This window comes from Caloenas nicobarica, chromosome 4 (genome assembly GCF_036013445.1).
Source record: "Caloenas nicobarica isolate bCalNic1 chromosome 4, bCalNic1.hap1, whole genome shotgun sequence".
NCBI lineage: Eukaryota > Metazoa > Chordata > Aves > Columbiformes > Columbidae > Caloenas > Caloenas nicobarica.
This window is the reverse complement of record NC_088248.1, coordinates 35,753,151-35,773,867: the sequence shown is the minus strand read 5'-3', so window position 1 is coordinate 35,773,867 and position 20,717 is coordinate 35,753,151. Positions and strand designations below refer to the sequence as shown.

Here is a 20,717-nt window from a genome sequence, read left to right as displayed (position 1 = left end):
TAAATCTGAACAGTATTTACTGATTTCCAGGCCATTATATCCATTTTTATTATGATTCAAGCCGTTCTACAAATAAGTATACATTCCATAGGTAGAATGTATAGTAAATGAACCACCACAGCTTTTACAACATATTGATGAATACTTCTGAAAGTACAATCTCTTAGAATTAAAGTAGTTCAGGTTTATTTCCAAGTAGAATTCATATATATTATTTTGAGATCCAGACACAGATCATCTAAGATTTGCACATTTTATAACTCATAAATATACAATATTTTGAGAGCTTTATATTTTATGAAGTAATAACTACTGTAATCACAAATAAATATTAACTCCATAGGGAGGTGCGTCTCAACAGTCTTGAGCCCAGCCAAACAAGTTCAATTTTTCATAGCGTCCTTCAAATATCCCCATGTCATTAACAACTGCATTTATTTTTTATCAATGCAATAACAATTCTTAAGAACCTTACATTAAAGCCAATCCAGCTACTATGTTAAAAAAAATGCAGTCAAGCTTTAATATAATGACTGCACTTAGTGTTTCAAATGAACAGCAAGGATTTATGTTTTGTTACTACACAGGCAATCAGGGGATTCCACCATAACTGATGCAACACATTGCAAATAAAAGCAAGCTGCCTGATTTTTTTTTGACTGTAGACAATCGGCTGGATGTTTGATGATTACTGGTTTCGGAATAACTCCTCAAGTCCAAGCCATGCTGCAAGAGCTGGACTTGCCAAGCGGTGACAGCAGAAGATGAGAAACAGGCATTTTACTTACGGCAACCTAACTAGTCACTTTGATCCTAATCAAAAAGGACTATTCACAAGCAGAAAGCACATGCTCACATCTTTGCAGAATACTACATCTCTGTGCTACATGCCCGAAAGCAGCATCCGCTTTGACTGCCCTGCCCCCAAAGAAGTTAAGGTGAGAAATTGTGTGAGGAAAAAAAATCCAAAAATTAAATAAGCTGAACCATTTAAATTGTGAGCTCAATGAAAAGTATGTGTGAGAAATACATGCATTTCTATCTTAATCACATACTCAAAATATTTAACATACAGATTTGCACACAACAGGGAAAAAAGTAAAGCACTGATAACGATGAAAACCCACATGTGCCTAAGTCTTCTACATAGAGCCTACACCTGTCACTCCTGGAGCACAATGTTTAATAAATGGTTTTGGTAAGCAGAGCAAGCATAAAATGCAATGTTCAACCACCTCAGTAGTCCCAGCAACCAGCACCAAGTTATCTGGCCCAAAACAAGGTATTTACATCTAATTACTTGCAGTGAACATGATTAGAGAACAACATCATGAAACTGTGCTATTATCTCCACTGAAAACACAGCTAGGAACATCAGTTCTGCTTTTGGGAAATATAGGACAGTTTGCTTCACTCCAACAGGTATATTTGCTGTGCTACTGTCAATCTATCATGAAATTTTTAAGCACTTGGTGCTTGTGGTCAGCTGTCATTCCATTCAACAGCTGAGTATTGACAAGTATTTAGTATCACAGTTAAAAAAAAAAAAGTTTTCACATGTTTTAAGTCAAGTACATGCTAGATATAACACACATACCTTATCCTCCAGATCATGCCACAATATGACAATGTCTAAGAACATACCCTTTGCCTCAGAGACATCACCTATAACAAACTAAAGGCACCACAAATGATGTCAGAACCAAAGAGACATTTTTATCTCATTTTTATCATGAAATGATAAAATACTTAATACAAAAGCCCTAATCTTAATTTGACAGAGGTCAAAATAGTATTTTACAAATATACATATAGCTCTTACCAGGTGTCCATGAATGTATACATACACACATTTAAACACTTTATAAACATGTCAAGAAACCAGAGGAAAATGAGCACATCTGGGAATGCCATGATTTTTACTTCTTGAATACCGTAAAACAAATGAAAAATTAAACAATTATGTGAAACTATCTTAAGGACAAAGAGTTATCTCCATTTTGAACTGTACAATACCTTAAATCTTATCACATCTTACCATCTTAACAGCAGCATTTCACTACTTCCACCCTCAAAGTGAGTCACTGCTTTATGCATGCAAAGCTAACAATTACTTTGCTCTGAATATTTTCCTCCTATTTTAAGAACATCATGATTTTCTCCTCCCCTACAATGTGCCTTTCTGTATAAAATAAAGGCACTGAATACATATACTACTTCTGGGACTGTGCTCAAATTCTCCTCTTTCTTAGTCTCTTGGCCAAATGCTTGAGCTTTGCTGCATTCTATGTAGCTTCCACTCAAGAAATCATTTGGCTCATCCAATTAATAAAGTATTTTTTAAATTAGTATGTTTTCAGAATATTTACTTGATAAGAAATGAAAATTTTCAGGTATATCATAAAAAAGGTACGAAAGCAACAAAACATGGGTGAAATGATACCAAAATCCTTTCTTCATTGAAATAGTATTCCTCTATGGTTTTTTGTTGTGGAGTTGGTTTTGATTTGGTTTTGGGGCTTGTTTTCGGTTTATTTATTATAAACGCAGCATGTGAAAACAGCAAGTACGAATGCAGCAACTGGAAATACATAAGCACAAATATAATTCTAAAATAAAGGAGGAATGCTGGTTGGAGAGCGCCAATATACCACTCATTTTAAAGCAAACATATCAGTAAATATTTTAGAAACAAAGCCTTCTACTAAAGGCTGCTTGGCACTTTATGAAAGATTTATAAAGCCTGCAAAGTGACTGAAGTACAACTGCAGAAAGATGAAATTTAATAGAGCAAAAGTGTAACACTCTGTTATGCAATTCCTGATGAATACCCCTATAAGTAATTGGGTGCCACTAGCACAAGCTAAGCAAGTACAGTAGACATAAGACAACACAAAGTATCACCTTCATAAACTACTGCCACTTTCTCAAGTTAAGGAAACACAAGCAAACACTGATTCTTCAGCCTTTGAACACACGCTCACTTCTCAGTGCTTATTCTGTAGTACCTCTTTACTAATAAAACAATATGAAAGCCACCATAATACAAAAAAGGTAGTTTATTTCTCTTCTAGATTGTGCATTTAGTCTCATAAATCTAAATAAGTAACTTACAACAAAGTTATTTTGGTATTGTTTATATTTTCATAAAGGAAGATCAACAGCAGCCAAATAAATACTATGCCTTGGTCTTTCCCATTTTTTTCCTCACCAAGATCGAAATTTTAAAATGTTTATTGCACTCCAAGAGTCCAGATCACCAATCCAGTATTCTTCAGTATCCTAACAATTCAGTAACATTTTATTTCACTACTATGTAAATGTTCATTTTTATATTAATTGTAAGTCTGTTGTATGCATTTTAAGGATATACCCAGACTTATGATATTTAATGACTGGAGAAAGAAATACTTCTAATAATGGTGGGTACTCATCAATATGCTATTTCAAAATAATTCTTTTGCTAACCATGAGAAACATCAAGGAAAACATTTTTATGGTTCAGTGATTACAAACACAGCAGTCAATGTAAGCAATCACAGAATAATAAAGTAATTTCTATTGATTCTGTCTACAGACATGATGAAGGCTGACATTTCCAGTGCAGAGTTAAATTTAAAATAAAAGTTTCAACCATACACAGTTCAAATCACGATGTAATTCCTACTGAAGCAAGATTTCCTTGTACTTATGGGTAGGATGGAAAACGTTAAGTTTCTATGTATTTTCTCCGAAAACTTCAGCAAGCGTTAGATGAAAACCTTCTCACTTGAATTATGTTTTCTGTGTTTTGTTCACTTTGTACAATAGTATCTCATGTATTTTGAATCTCCAAATATTCCTCAAAGGGACATCTTTATGTGAAACTGTGGCTCAAACCTAACAAAGATCTACCCTTAAAAACGTTCTCCATCTTGAGTACCATGCAAGACACAACCTGTGTTCGGAAAACACTGCGTTTGGGTACTACCACTGTTAAGCAGGTGTTTATATAGAAATCCCTCAGCAGAACACATCAGCATTATAAGGACCTTTTCTGGAAAGCTCTTAATATTGTCCTCCACTGATACTTTGCTATAGGCAGCCCCCATAAAACTGTTCAGAGATTTAAGTTAATGCAACGTGACCTGCTGGTCTTGAAGAGAGAGCAAGACAGACCGAGTGCCTTACGAAACGCACAGTGACTGTCACTTACTGTATATCTTGTAGCTCTCAGCAGCTAATCCTATAAGCATTTAATGCACTGAACATAATTATCCTTTGCTTGAAGAATTATTGACTTCTGCAGAGGGACAGAGGTGGTGAAATGTAAATGGGTATCCGGGGAATGGAGAAAAGCTCTCAGGGACAACTCTTTTCAAAGGAAAAGTATGAAATGCATCACTGACACACATCCATTCTTATTTAATGTTATTTATCTGTTGTAGGACCAGATCTGTTAGTATTTGCTTTTTCTTTTCACAGCATTTGTGTCACATATTCAATATAGTGCTTTATATTCAAAAGTGCCTTCTTCAGGAAATCTGGCGTCAACAATATTCCTTCCACAAACACAAATGTCAGTTAAGTTTGGGAGAGGAGAGAAGATTGTATCATATAGGTATTTACGGTGGCTGTGAACCAAGAATACAAAAGAAAAAAAATGCAGAATGGACTTGAAGTAGAGCATACTAAACTGAATTAAATCATACTGAACTGAAGCATACTAAATTTTCCAAAGCTCTTCTCAGGGTTTTGAAACTCAGAACTCAAGCAATTATAATGTGTTTAAAATGAACAGCAACAAATCTGCAAGACCAGAATATTTTTGTTTTGAACGTTATTCAGAAATCTCAGTCAGAAAATACCTGGTAAAAGTGTAACTTCTTCATTGGGCAACAAAGGATAATTTAGTACTTTTAAAGTACAGTACCTGAGCATCTGTGGTGCTTTTAAAATTAGAGCAGTTCTGCTCTGGGGACCAAAATAAAGAGATTGTACTACAACTGTTTTCACTGGGGATATACATTTAAGTACCAACAATTCTCTGGGAACCTCAACCACCTGAAGAAACATGGTCTCTCCTCTCACAGCATTTAAGTAATTTTACCTCACCTGGCATTAATAACAGTGCTATTTGCATGGGATAGGTTGATTTTACAGAGAACACAATTTCTCAGACACTGTGTACATTATTCCATCTTCACAGAAGAATATCTGTGCCTCTGTCTTAATCGCTGGAAGATATTTGTTCTTTCTGTTAAAATTTTTCCCAAACAATGAAGTGGAAGAGAAACCTTGCAGAATTGAGTATGAAGGCTTTTCAGGTCTTCCTCCACTTTTTTCACTAACAGTATCTGCTATTTTATATTGGTCAGTTTGGTTTGGTTTATGCAAGTCTACAATTCAGATCAGAACCCATCTTTGAACAGTAGTTCAAGGTGTGAGAAGCAGAATCTCTCTTCTAGTATATTATGTCTGCATATGTACAAGGCCATACCATAACCATATCACTCTTGGGTAGTACCCCATCGCCTCGGCCAAGCACTCACATTTGGAGCCCTAACAGAGGCAGCACAGCCCATGCCCGCACACAAATTAACAGCTTCCCAAAAGTGCTGACTGCATGGCGAAGGGAATTCATGTTGTGGAAATCTCCGTAATGAAACCTGACAACTAGGGAGAGGCACCGCACCGCTGTTGCAGATCAGGCTGTAGGAAGACCCTTCGGAGGTGTTTCAATTGACTTCTGAAATATCTCTAGGGGAGGAGTGCAGAAAACTGAGCTCAACCACTGAACTTCAGTAAAAGCTCCCCATTATTTAATAACAATAGACGTGGAGGACAACAAATTAATAAAGCCTGGCTTCGCAGAGATTTCTCTCTTGGGAATAACTGATTTACATACTAATCATAATACATGTTCCAGTTGATATTTTCCCCTCAGTTCGATATTTCTAAATACTTCCTCTTGGGGCATTTAATACCTTGACAACTACTGCTGGGCTGGAAAGTAAAAGGCCTACTTTCAGGGCTTTCAGAGACATGTAAGGTTAAATTTTGAACTCTTTGGCCTCTTACAAGTAACTGTGGGAGAGGAAAAAACAAAGAACCTGGTCATAAATCTTGTTTCCACCGGAAATCAGAAAAAAGATTTATGTCTAAGGATGCAAAAGCAAACGAAGTTCAAAAACACTTTATGTGGACACATATGTTTACAGGAAACTTTAACTCAAACATTTTTGAGCAAGATGTTTTAAATCCTGCAGAACACTTTAATTGAGGGGATGCCCATGTATACCTCATATATAGACTCATTTGGGGTTTCTTCTATAGCAGTCTAACAGGCGGACATGGAGGATGCTGAAGAACAATTACACCGGCAGAGGTAAAACTGATGGCACCTGCAGCCAGATTTTATTTTCAGTTTTAAAGCACCACTCAGGATTGAAAACCACTGCAGAGAAGCAATGAGGCTAGCCCAAATATGAAAACATCTATCCTGGGCAAATTTTAAATGGTTAAAGCAAAGACCTATGTATGATATAGGTACAATTTCAAGCGTTGAAGCCTCCATCAGTAGGGCATTCTTACAGCACGTATTGCTTTTTTTGTTTTACACCTGAACCCAGAGTATTTCATTTCATGATTGCAGAACTCTAGTCAATTTAACTACGCTTGGTTAAGTTTTTCAAACACTCATGATGGGACATGTCAGTTTTCAACTGCAGCTGTTTAATGGGAACTACTGCATTTTACTCCTGAAATACAGCACTGAGTTTTACTGCACTGAACTAACTTACAGTAGTAAAATAAATCAAAGTTAATTGATTCTAGAATAAAGAAAAATTAAATTAAGTGCAACCTAAGTAGTTTTTATTTTTTAAAGATGCAATATGAAAAAGTGACAGATATAGGAAAGATCTTAGAATTTCCCTCTTGCCAAATGGGAGGGAAAAAACCCAAACAAAACAAACCAAACAAAATCCAAAATACAAACAGCGCTCCCCCCCCAAAAAATAACCCAACCACACAAAAACCCCAGCACAACAAAAAAAACCAAACCCACCAACAACTAAACAAAAAAAACCCAAACGCAAACACCAAAAAACCGCAAACAAAAAAACCCCAACAACAACAATTAAAAAAACCCACACGCACCAAAAAAAACCCACACGACACCAAACATACTGGCAAATGTGCTGGTGGGAAAAGACACTGTTGGTACAAGGAATGACTCCACTTGCAGTAAAAGAAACACAATGTGGCATGCGAAGATTACTTTGAGCCCAAACCCAAGAATCTAGGAACTCATCTGTCAGAAATGACAGCAAAAAGTTTCTGCGTAACAGTTAATCAGAAGGTGACTGAAACGTTAAGGTGACACAGGAGAAGAACACAATGAGATCATAGCATGTGCCATCCGAAAATAGAGAATTTCTGAGCTCTTCTCCATGGTCCCAGCAGAGATCTTACTTAGAAGTGTTACACACATTCCCAGCTCTATGTTTTTTCAATAAAGAGGGACTTAAAGTCATACACAGAGGAGAGCTATCAGAATTATCAGAAGAAGAACTAGTATTTTGGGAAAGTGCAAGAGAAGCATGACTTACCCAGCCCAAGCTGAGAGAGGGTATATTCACTATCTAGAAATAGAAAGGAGGAAAAAGAAATATTTCCAGCAAAAGGCAATGCAGGTGCAAAGCCTAATGAGCAGCAAGTTGAAAGAAGTTTGCTGCCTAACGAACAACAGAGATTCTGAAAACCAGACTCAACAGGAGCTGTGGTAGAGAAGGCTTTCAAACCCAAGCTAGACAAAGTTATGGATGTGCTGTGCAACAGCATGTAACAGCAGTGACCCAGAAAATCTCTTCCAGATCCATGTCGCTCCTCCACCCAAAAAAATCTGAAGCCAGTCTGGATTTTTATATACTTATCATTCAGAAGTGGACTAACCAAATGAGGAAAAAAAGACAAAAAGCAATATGATTAATATAATAACATTTTAGATTTTCTTACTGGTAGCTTCTTAGTCAAGACTTAAGTATTCTGTACACTTCCAAGGAAAATATTTTTTAAAGATATAGATATGTAGGGAGCTGCTATGCACAGATGTAAGAACAGGAGATTTCCATTTGTACATTGAGTCGTACCTCTATGAAACACCAAGTTTATTGGAAGAAATATGATGAAAATTTAAAGACATGACAATTCACAGGCAATTAAATGTATAATTTTTTTTAAGTCTACTGGCTGCAGCCATGTCAATGCCACCCTTGGAGTTTTAACTAACGGATTATCTTTGCTTTATAGTATCAAGGAATAGTTCACGAGAAAAGTGGTGTTGTTTTGGGTTTTTTTCTCCTAACACAACAACTGTGCTTTTCAGTGACTTAAGCAATAGGAGAGGAACATAAACAATTTCTTCTGCTAATGACTGGCTCCAAATAAGAAATCATGCACTGCGGCTACTCATTTTCCATGTGTTTGCTCTACAATGGAAAGTTTCCTCTATTTTCCTTGTCTGACAATGGAAGATGCACATTTTTGCTTTACCTCAAGCAAAAAAACTGAAGAAACACAATATTGCAGGGTGCATGTTCTCAGCACACAAGAGGCTACAAAAGCACTTGTTCAACCTTGTTTTTAAGAATAACCTGACTGTAGCGTTCTTTGACATAAAGCAAAAATGTCTATGACAATAATTAAAGTTTCGAGATTCTTAATTGTGCATCTCAAAATAAGAATACAAAACTTTTAAAAATGGTTGCTAAAAAGAAAAGGTAAATAATTTTGCCTTAAAATAGGGATTATATTTTTAAAATAAGCTGATTTTGGAAAAAAGGTTATATATAATGCTTCTGAGACTGATGTACAGACAGCAAAAAGGTTTCATATTTGCATTATAAAGTAATATACGTAATGTCTCACTTTTTCTGGATAACAAAAATAGCACAGCAACAAGACAACTCACTCAAAATATTTTTAAATGACAACCATTTCCCTTTATACATGACTAATGTTGCAAAAATCTTAAAATAGTACGATTTTACCTTATCTATGATTTTTAAAGCTATACTAACATGCTTACTAAACAGCTTTATTACTTATTTTATGAGTTTTGAAAGTGCAACTGTACTCGGGTCATAGCAACGTAACAGCAGTGAATATTGCTATAACATTCCCCAGCTTTGCTTGTTACATTATTTAATTTACATTTTTCCTTCATACGGTAACTAAAGAAAATTATTGAATATTTTTCACACTGACACGAACTTTTAAAACTGTACATGGTATCATGTGTTCCTAACAGCCCCAGAGTTTTGCTGCGCAGAACAAGATTCTGACTTCTTTGAACTAGTAAGAATATTTATTGGCTTGGACAAAACACCTGCTTATGCGTGCTCACTGTGATCATAGGAAGGGAAAAAGAAAAGGACTATTTCTCTCCTTTTCACAAAAGAGCCTTTGGGTAGTGTAAAGATGTTCCCTAAATTCTGGAGCATGGTGCAGAAAGAACTCTGCAAAGCCATTTGAAATTATTCACACAAATCAACACAGAGGATCTTTTATATTGACATTATCTTCATCGAATTTTGAAACAACCTGCATAGTGTTTCTTTGTAGTCTAAGTGTCAGTTATTCAAAACTGTAATATCAAATCATCTAACTTACAAATGTCCACAACAACATATTCACAAGATAAGCAAAATGACAAAGCCCCACATGGAGCCTGCTAAAACCAAGGCTGCTATAGACCAAGGAGGCACCGTCAATTGAATTGAAGCACTATATTATTCTGCTAAAAATGTTGACATTCAGATGTCATTTCTGGAAATTTACCTATTTGTGTCTGTGCAGGTGAGCATACAGAGTTTAAATCATCCCTTATACTCCCACCTTAGGTCAACAGCATACTAAAAGCACAATGCATGCAGCAACTTATATATTCTGACAGCATGAAATATTTCAATGGTGTTTATTTAGGAAGAGAATTTAAATCAGAGATTGCCAAGCTGCAGAAAAATAAGCAGAACAGAAATCAGCTGGAAATAATGGGACCAATAACTGAAGCCAATTCTGCAAAAACAATTAGTGAAGTTCATCTTTTTTCTCCCACCTACCAGAAGATAAGCTATGGAGACCCAGGATCACAGAATCACGGAATGTTAGGGATTGGAAGGGACCTTGAAACATCATCTAGTCCAATCCCCCTGCCAGAGCAGGAACACCTAGGTGAGGTTACACAGGAATGTGTCCAGGTGGGTTTTGAATGTCTCCAGAGAAGGAGACTCCACAATCCCCCTGGGCAGCCTGTTCCAGTGCTCTGTCACCCTCACTGAGAAGTTTCTTCTCTTAAGTGGAACCTCTTGTGTTCCAGTTTGTACCCATTGGCCCTTGTCCTATCATTGGTTGTCACCGAGAAGAGTCTGGCTCCATCCTCGTGACACCCACCCTTTACATATTTATAAGCATTAATGAGGTCACCCCTCAGTCTCCTCTTCTCCAAACTAAAGAGACCCAGCTCCCTCGGCCTTGCCTCATAAGGGAGATGCTCCACTCCCTTAATCATCTTTGTTGCCCTACGCTGGACTCTCTCCAGCAGTTCCCTGTCCTTCTTGAACTGAGGGGCCCGGAACTGGACACAATATTCCAGATGAGGTCTCACCAGGGCAGAGTAGAGAGGAAGGAGAACCTCTCTCGACCTACTAACCACACCCCTTCTAATACACCCCAGGATGCCATTGGCCTTCTTGGCCACAAGGGCCCAGTGCTGGCTCATGGTCATCCTGCTGTCCACCAGGACCCCCAGGTCCCTTTCCCCTACACTGCTCTCTAATAGGTCATTCCCCAACTTATACTGGAACCTGGGGTTGTTCTTGCCCAGATGCAAGACTCTACACTTTCCCTTGTTATGTGCATGTACATCACCTACTGCATTAGGTCACCTTGCAACAACCAGAAAAATTAAGAGTCAAATCTTTACTGCTGATTTATGAGAGCACTAGAATGGTCTTTGCTGTAACACCCCATGGTGCAAGATATTAAGAAGGATAATTTCTTTCATAAAAGTGGTAAATGTTTTAGCCATGCACTACATTAAAAATGATATCTCTGCATGTCAAACTGAATAAAACCCCTGCTGGAACATCGAACCACCACTTAAAAAAACCAAACAACTCTAACTCAGGAGTTGCCCAATTTAGTTTTCCCTGGGTAACACCATCACAGAAAGAATAGTAATGTACAATAATAATAGAAGTGGCAGGTGTAGGAGTGACATTTACCCATCTAAACAACCTCTTCCTTCAACAGGAAAGAGGCAGATAACTAGATTTTCTGTATACGACCACTGACATGTAGCCACTGTTTGTGAAACTATGCTTCAGTATCCATTTATTTAGAAATAACAGCTGTATTCCAGGACCTTGGAAATTCTCTGCTAAATAGAAAAGTCTGAAATTCTTTGCTCTGAAGTGCAAGAAATCTCTCATTTTCTCACAAAACTAAAAAAAAAATTAAAAAATAAAAATAAAACAAAATCAGAACACCGTTATCAACTAAAAGAACCTATTGCTTTGAGAACAAGCAATACTGAAAAGGACAGAAACTCCTGGAGTCAGACAACAGAAAAATTTGCCCAAGTCATACACCAGCAGCCGAGGTACACCGAAAGCATACAAGCTTCTACATTTATTAACAGAAACACTGTTTTCATTTTAGTCTGCTTTTTATTCTGCTCCTACAGCTATGAACAGCTTCACTTTTAAAATAATTAGTACGAGTCTTCTCTGTTGCCTTAAAAATATACAGTGGACCACCACTGTCAGACACAGAGTTAATTATTTAAGTAGGACACATTACAAAGGCTACGAAATCCATAAATTCATGCATTTTCTTTTTCCTTGTGGTTCCTTGAAAGTGAGGACAATGGGAAAAAGACCCTTCTACATTATTTATGGATATTGCAAACAAAAGCCCCCTATAGTCAGCTTCTCATTCTAAGGCCAAAAGAACCTCATAAAAATCCACAAGTGATGTGGGTCAAAACTGAAAAGGCAAGCACACCAGGGAGACACATCCAAGTCTGACATCTGGCTCTTTCCTGAACAATCTAGAAGAGTAAAGAGCTACTGCCTACCAAGTATTTGGAAGATTTTTTTTTTCCTAGCTTGTTATCAGGAATACATTAAGATTTAGAGGTCAACCTGTACCCTGATCAGTGGAACAGCAGAGGCAGAGTGTGCACAATGCATGTTTTGGAGTACCTTCAGCTGCTTACATATAAGGAAGGAAAAAAAAAAAATATCAAGAGCACAAAAAATGTAGTTGGATTAAAATGAGAACAGTGCTGACAGTTCAGCAAACCTAGGATATAGTTAACTAAGAAATGATTCCCACAATTCAGTTTAGATTTCCCAAAATCTAGAATGATTATTTCTTTCAACCACAACCAAATACATCCAAGTTTTCAGGCACAATGCCCTTCATCACCCTGTTTTCAAGACACTGATCCCACTACCAATATCAAATTTATAGCCCAGTTCTGCAGCCACACTCCCTTTTTTCAGGCATTACCATGCCCTTTCACATCATCCCATGTCAGACCTTCCTGACACTTGTGTAACTCCTACAGCATTTGGAGTGCAGCAGCAGACAGGCATTTAGGAAACAATGCTATGGATGGAGTCCTAAGAGCACACACCAGCTCTCATTTTCCTGGCTCTGCAGGAATAACAGCAGCACAGAACAGTAAAAGCCTATTTTTAACTATAAAGCAAGCCAACATGATTAAATACATGAAGGGAGCAGACCTAAAAAATAGCACGATGTCATTTTTATGAAATCATTGATGAGAGGAGGGGAAAAAAAAAAGCTTTAATCCATTTTTCTTACTTGCAAAGTCACAGTTTGGAGTCAAGCTATAAACTAAGAAATCCTACCCAGCTGATATGTCCAAATGATCCAGCATACAGGACCTGGGCTTGCAAGCAAGCAAGCTGACAGGTTGCAGTCATCTAAAATGGGGCGATATTTATAGACCGAGCAAAAGAAATCGCAGGTTGAGGAACTTTGACCACTATGTTATTGTCTGGGTTTGCAATGTGGTTCCTGGCTGTTCACATACCTCTGAAGGTCAGGTAACTGCAGTTACCAAGAGGATGCATTACTGCTACCAAACACCGGCATTTGGTCACCAGCCGACCCTGGATCAGTTGAAAATAAGTAATCTACAGCTAGAAAGTTACAATTACTATATGGAGCTACATTTTATGATCACCATGGCATCTGTTAGCTTATTAGCAGATGCTAAACACAGCTTTAATGTAATACTTTGTAATTCTTTGCATCCTATCTCAAAAGCCTGCTTTTCCTTGATTTTGAAAAGCAACTGGCTCTTGATTCAAGTCAAGACAAGAAGCTGAGAGCTGAAAGAGAAGGCTGGTGTTAAACCAGCTTTTACTTTCCCAGTCCAAAGGAGAAGCGTCAATTCCATTACAAGCTGCAAATGCCATGGAGGCATGCATACATTCGAGTGCAGAGAGTCACAGCCATCTTCACATTCAAGGCAAAATCTTCACATTTTGTCAAATACTTCAGAGATTTCTGTTGTCATTTACAGCGACTGACTAAACAGGAACTCAGAAGACATGTAAATTAAAATCAGAAAGCCTCTCTGAATTAAAGGAGGGGCACTCACACTCCCATCCAATCTGAAACAGACTGTTTTCCTTCATCTGCCCTTCTAGTGTCCCCATACAAACACGGGTTTAGGAAGGAATGACAAACACTCCTTTAAATTCCAGCTGCTGGGCATATGATCAGCTTTCACAAGCAACCCACTGAGCAGCACTCGGAGACCCTGCCAGTACAGTTTATTCTTCCTGTAGTTCTCAGCTGAATCATCACTACCTCAAAATGAACAGAAAAAAAAAAAAAAAAAAAGAGAGACTACTGGCAAGCTGACAAAATTGGAAGAACAACCAACCATCCAGTACTGGGATACCATATGAGTGCCAGTTACATTTCAGGAACAGATTGATGGGTTAAGCATGCAAAAGTTAGAATCCTAAAAAGCCTGTAGACTTGCAGGGGTCATCCCACACTACTCTTGTGCTACAGCAACCAGACTTTTAAATACACTACTGGAAATTAAGTATGGCAGGTACAAGGTTCTTTGGTCAAGGATAAATATTGAGACATAAATATCTCACTTTCTCAAATCTTTAACATAACTATACTAGTCATGTAGTCACAGTCAGTAGTACTTGTCATCCATTAGCAATAAAGAACACTGAAAACACAGCTTTAGTATTACTCCCAAAATACCCTAGTATCAATATTTTCTTCTTGCATTTTTATTAATTTTTAAATTTAGAGAATGCTAACAAGAATGCAACAATAATAGTAAATGAAAAGAATTATTAGTCGAGTTATATATTTGCTGTTGCAACTATGATATCAAAACTGAAAATCAGACATTAATAAAATAACCCTGAGATTCTCAAAACCTTGCATTTATTTCAGTCAGCCAAAAAAAAAATCACACCGCTGTGTACCCAAGAAAGGGTTAGTAAAATTAGTTCAGCTTTTCAAACACCAAGGATGCTGTTAAGGACTAACTTATAGCAATTTAAAGCCTGGAAGACATCAAAGAATAAAACCCACCTAAGATAGCTGAAGAAAAATGAACTTTAAATACGCTTGAAAAGAAACCTTAAGAGTTTCCAGCATCAACATCATTCATTATCCCAGAGAGCTGATGGTCTGAAGACAGTTTGAATGTTTATCCAATTCTAGTTTACGAATTAGAAATCATGGTTCTTAACACTCAGATTGTTAAACCAGGTGCAGTTATCTTTTGACACCTCACTGATTCTGCAGACAACCTGTAAAACTATCAAGTACAGAAGTATTTTGCAGATGAGCTTCAGGTCATCTCAGCAGCAGATATAGAACATGAGACACTCCTCCTTAATTTTGCAAACCGGAGTAGTACTATCAGCAGCAGCAGCGATCACAACCGCAAAAACAAGCAACACAACTGACAGCAGTTTCCAATCCTTTTATAAACCACGTATTTCTTTGCATATCACTGAGATTCCCTGCCTTATGTAACTAAAAATGAAATTTCCAAAAATCTTATGTACTTCATCTTGCTGAAATATTTTTACAGGTTCATTTGCTAAAATGTTCAGTTTATGCACTTGGAAATTTTTGAAGTACAAGAATAAGTACCACCCTTTAAAACTCTCAAGCCACTGTTCTGCACAGGAATGCAAATATTTTGCAGGTGGAAGAACCAACTTGAGGTACAGAGGCACACGATTTCCTTAGCTGACTGTGCTTGCTTCTACTTACAATGGACTTCATGCTACTCGATGTGCATATTGCTAATTCCCAGATATTTTTAACCTCAGCTGTTTAGCACACCACATTCCATCATCATCTGCTTTTTAGAGCTTCTATTATTCCTATGTCTTTATTAGCTTGTAGAACCAGGAGCAAACCAACAGTACCTTGAGGGCTTTAGGATTTTTTATTTCTTTTGACGTTTGGCTTTTTGGGTTGGTTTGTTTGGGTTTTTTTTTTTGTTTTGTTTGTTTGTTATAATTCTTGGGTTTCAGCAGTTCTCAATTTCAGTGGGATTTTTAGAATTCCTGAAGATCAGGCAGGAGAGCCTATAGTTTAGTAATGATAAGTAGTATTAGTCTGTCTCAAAATAGCAGTTTGGAAGAAGCTAACATCCCTTTTCAGGTTCACATCTGTATTTTGGATATAAACGAAACATTTTGGTGTGCACCATCACAAATTTCACTTTGCAACACTCTGACATCACCTCTACATCTGGCCATTTGGAACATAAACCAAAATTGGTAATATTTAGCTTCCCAATTCTCATTGCGAGGCCTGGACTTTTCCTGCTTCATAAACTTGCTAAACAAATGCCCTAGTGTGAGCTTTTCTGTGCCAACTATCGATGCTGACCTGAAAAAGTTTCAGCTACTTCTTAAGAAGGTATAGAAAGCAGTTTTGTGCACACACGCACACACACAATATACATATAGATGGTGGCTTTTTTATTGTGTTTTGGTTTGGGTTGGTTTTTTGTTTGTTTGTTTTGGTTGGTTGGGGTCTGTGGTTTTGTTTTGGTTTGTTTTCTTCTCCCATTTAAGTATGTTGTGTAATCCCCAGGCCTTGAAACAGTAACAGAAAGATGGCAGGATATCTCCTATGCGCCAAAGATGTTTTCATTGCCATCTCTACAGGTCACTAATGCATTCAACTGTCATTCCTATGAAATGACCCAAATTTTGCTATTTATAAGCTTTTGAGAAAATCTACAGTTAAATGTTGTCCTGGAGAACAGGAATTTAGCCAGAGTCTACCACTGATCTCTGGTAGGATGCCAGGCAAGTCACTTAAAACAAAGCTTTCAGATGATCATTAGGCTGGGGGGTGCCTGAATTGGGCCAATACACAGATAATTCAAATAACAAAATCCATACTTTGAACACTTAATTAGGACAAGCTATGCTGATAAGCATCTTAAGTTCTCAAAATTCTGTCCTTACTTTTGCCTTGCTTCAGCAGAGCTACCTGGAAAATGAAGATAATGTCCCCCTACACTACTTTAATGAATCAAAGGAACACCGTAGTTACAAACACCTAAAAAAGGCCACAGAAGAAATATAAAATTAATGCTCTCATCTTCTGAGTAGGACTCAAATAGTATGCCATAAACACAACCAGGCCATTTAAGTGATGAAGCTAGCACAAAATATCAAACAGCTGCTCATTAAACCAAAGCTATCCATCTTGAGATGAATTTTGTGGGAGATACGTGGTCATGTAATTAAAGACTGTATCATAATGTACCTACGAAGAGGCAAAATACTATTGCTAATCGCATGAAAAATCCACAAGTCCTTTATTGGTCTTCAGAGAGGACATCTTTTTCAAACAATACAAATTAAAAGGAAAGAAATAACCAGAAGGGGTGAAACCAGAAATCTGGTTTCAATAAGCAATAAAAATAAAGGTGCCTAACAACAACAGAAACAAATCTGTATCATGTCTCAGTACAATGTAATTAAGTTGAACAAGATCACAACCATCAGCAGCTACAGTAGCTAATAGGTTACTACCTAGCTGGAGTTTTTTCATACATCTATTTTTTTTTTCCATATATATATATGCATATATATACATACATATATAAATAAATGTCCAGGTATGATGCCGCCTCAGATTGTTAAGCTTACCAAGTGTAGCCACCTGATCACATCATCACACCTCTCTTTCCCATGTCTTATTAGTGCTGCTTAATGCTCACTCAAAGGACAAATATCTATCCTAGGTTAGATTTACTATTTGAGTTATAAAACAATACTGATGATCTCTTCCAGAAAACTATGCTTATTCTGTAGTTCTAGATTTCTTAGGAAAGCACATCAACCAACACCCTCACCACACACCATACTAAAATAACCATATTTGAACAACTACCACTCGATACTCTTCTTCAAAATACCACTTATTTCCTTCTCATTCTTGGGAGTGAGGGGGCCCCCCCACACACAAGCCACAAATCTTTGTGATCTAAAATATGGTTAAGAACAAGCGAAAGATTTTACTTATTGCTTTCAATATTTTTTCAGTAATTCAAGACAGGTCAAACACATCAAAAGACTGCAGTAGCTACAGGATCACTAAAGGAGAATGACTGGGTTGGCAGTGAAACATATCCTTTAGTAGCAGACTTTATTGAAATAATACCTAAAGTAAAAAGGAAACTTGTCCTTTCTTAAAGGTTGTGCAGAAGTCACTCCAATGTACCCTGCAATTCATGAGCAAATCACTACAGTCATGAAAGAACTACGCATCTCAAGTCATTACACCTGTCAATTTTTTTTTCCCCCCCCTCCCCAATAACCTGGAGAAAAGTTCCTATGAACAACACATACAAGGGAAAATGAGAGAGAAATGTAACATTTTAGAAGGCCTGAGTCTACTGTGGAAACCTTCATATGCTACACCTCGATGTGAGTTTTCCATATAATAAAGCGGGTATACAATGGAATGTGTGAAATCGTTCAAGAGACAGTTGTTTTGACATCAACAAAATTACCATGTTTTGGAACATCACTCATCCTCCTAACATTTAAGAACAGGAAAATTACAATGACAGCACTATAAAGGCAGCGGAGAGGACACAAAACCAGCAAGGATACAGCCAGATAGAACAAACCTACTGAACTACACAAGATCTGGTTAAGTACTTTAAATACAAGAACTAAGCAGAATGCCTTTTTCAACTATGCAGCTTTCATTTCTCTGCCATCTTTCACTCAGAACGTATTTTTACTCCCTGGTCAGCAGATGACAACAGTTGTGTGTCAAGAAACATCACCTTCAATTGTGCATCAAGCATCAACAGCTTCAGACAGGTGTACATTGCACTGCTTTAAACTCTCCTAATTTATGAAACATTAGGCATGTAGGGTCAGTACACTTGATTGATGCTGCTGATTTTATTTCTTATATTAAGTAATCTAGGAAACAAAACACAATTTTTCTCTTTTCCTCCCTCCATTCTTACCATGATGAACTCAACGGCTAGTCTGCATACCATTTACACAGAACAGTAGATTTAAACCATACCCTTCATTCCTTAACTAAACTACTGTGAAATTAAGATTTAACAGCATTAACTAAAATTAATTCACAGTATTTTGTGAAATCTTGCACAGGAGATTTTTGCATTCAGTTCCAGATTGTCCCAGCAAATCAAGCGTGAGACTCTAGGCAGGGATGTCACAGAAGTAATTAAGGCTCTCTCCTTGAAATAAGATCAAGTCAGATGTCAATAACAGATTTAGGATTCTGGGAACATACTAACATGAAAATAACTCATCACCAAAAATGACTAATTCAGTAAGTTTTCCTTTTAGGCAACGCAAGACAAAGTCTGAAACTCCAAGCTCGCCTTCTCTTTCTACCAAGAATTCACATTTTTCAGTCCCATTTTCCAAGCAAAATAACCTCTACCTGGAGAGCAAGCACAGAAAAGTTTCATTGCCAAAGCGGAGTTTTTTGCTGAGCTACATAGTCTCCTAACAGTTTCATTTTAAAACTCTCTATAAACTCTAAGCTAGGGCTTTTGTTCATGTAAAATCTGCAATTGTGTGCCAGCCCTATGTCAAGGTAAGATTTCTTTCTCTCACATATGTGGGCATTTCTCAAGGTAAACAAATTTTCTTGTAAAGTGATACCTCAACCTTCTCCCTCTTACTATTCCTACATCTTGGTCCAGAGAGTAAAATTTATCTCTGTTATTTAATTTACTCGAAGTAATACAACTAAAATATGACAGAGCTTGTAACACAGAGTCTCTGAAATGCCAGGTTAATTTTTCCCTTTATCTATAAGCAATTATTTTTACTAGTTAAGACTTGCTGTGTTACCAGAAGCAATCTAGAACTTTTCATCAACATTCTTTGGAGAGCAGAAAGAGCAGAAAAAAACCAATACATATGCAGCAGCTTTCTCATTTTATTCCTATTTGCAAATTCAAGGTATCCTATTCTATTTCAGCTTCTTCAGTACTTGAGTTTCAGAAGGAAAGCAGATTTTTTTTTTCGATTAAGTTCTAAATATTTCATGAACACCAAATGATTTGGTAACATGAACTCCTTTATACTTAGAATGTAATTACGAAGAAGGGAAAGGAACAGAACAGTCTACAACAAGAAACTGTGATGTGTCTGCTACATGCATAAGAAAAATCCACCAGTCACATTCTGAAATGTTTCTCGATTAGTTTCTGTATTTCTATACAATCAAAACTGAATTACTGATGAAAATTTTCCTCCTTCAAAAAGTTCCTGCTATCACATCTTCCCAATATTTATGATTCTTAGCTGTATATGCTGAACATACTGTACACATTCCCATGCAAATTCTAACACGCTGTGCAGAGAACATATATATAAATATCTATTCAAGAAACAAATTGTAAGATTGAAACTTATATCGAACCATATAAAATCTAGCATGAAGATTTAAACATGTCAGCTGAGCAATAAGAAACTATTCTTGTAGAATCTTTGTCATGTAAAATGTTCATTTCTAATTCCTGACACCTGAGGCCTTGTTAAATAATGTTTGCTCTTCTGCTTATGAATGCATTTTTCCCAAACAATAAACACAGACAGCCTATGGGATTAAAGCATGACAAAGGTGTAGCTGACTCATGGGATCAATTAAAAAGCATCAGTGCTTACGCCTTTTGTTCATTCCATGTTTTACTAACAGTTTCTGCGTTTTCAGCATAAGTGTATCACAGATGTTAAACGCCATGCTACAAGGCAACGGCACACTAGTACCATGCACTACACAGAATAAATCTATTCTTATCACCACCTATCATTATATCACTTGTTATACAGCTTGAATATTTGTTTAAAGTTTTAACAAATGCATAAGGATTTTAACTGAATGCTCATAGCTTCTTGCCCAATGAAAGTATGTCAGCATTTTTCCAGCCAATTTTTAACATTCAAAAAGAATCTACAGAGTTGCCTTGTTTAAGCTGAAAAGTCTTAAATACAGCCACCGACTCTAATGCCACCTCAGGTACACCCAATATTAAATTCACAAGCGGAAAAGCCCATGAGCAGGATGACAAGCAGTTTCAATCTCCATGCAGTTTGCCCGTGACAGGTTATTGATAG

General features: G+C 37.0%; 1 protein-coding gene across 10 annotated transcripts in view; it reads right to left on the bottom strand.

Annotated features, from left to right (window-relative positions):
* The window catches only part of RAPGEF2 (Rap guanine nucleotide exchange factor 2), a 188,436-nt gene that overhangs the window by 50,024 nt on the left and 117,695 nt on the right, over nucleotides 1-20,717 (bottom strand). The window lies entirely within an intron of this gene.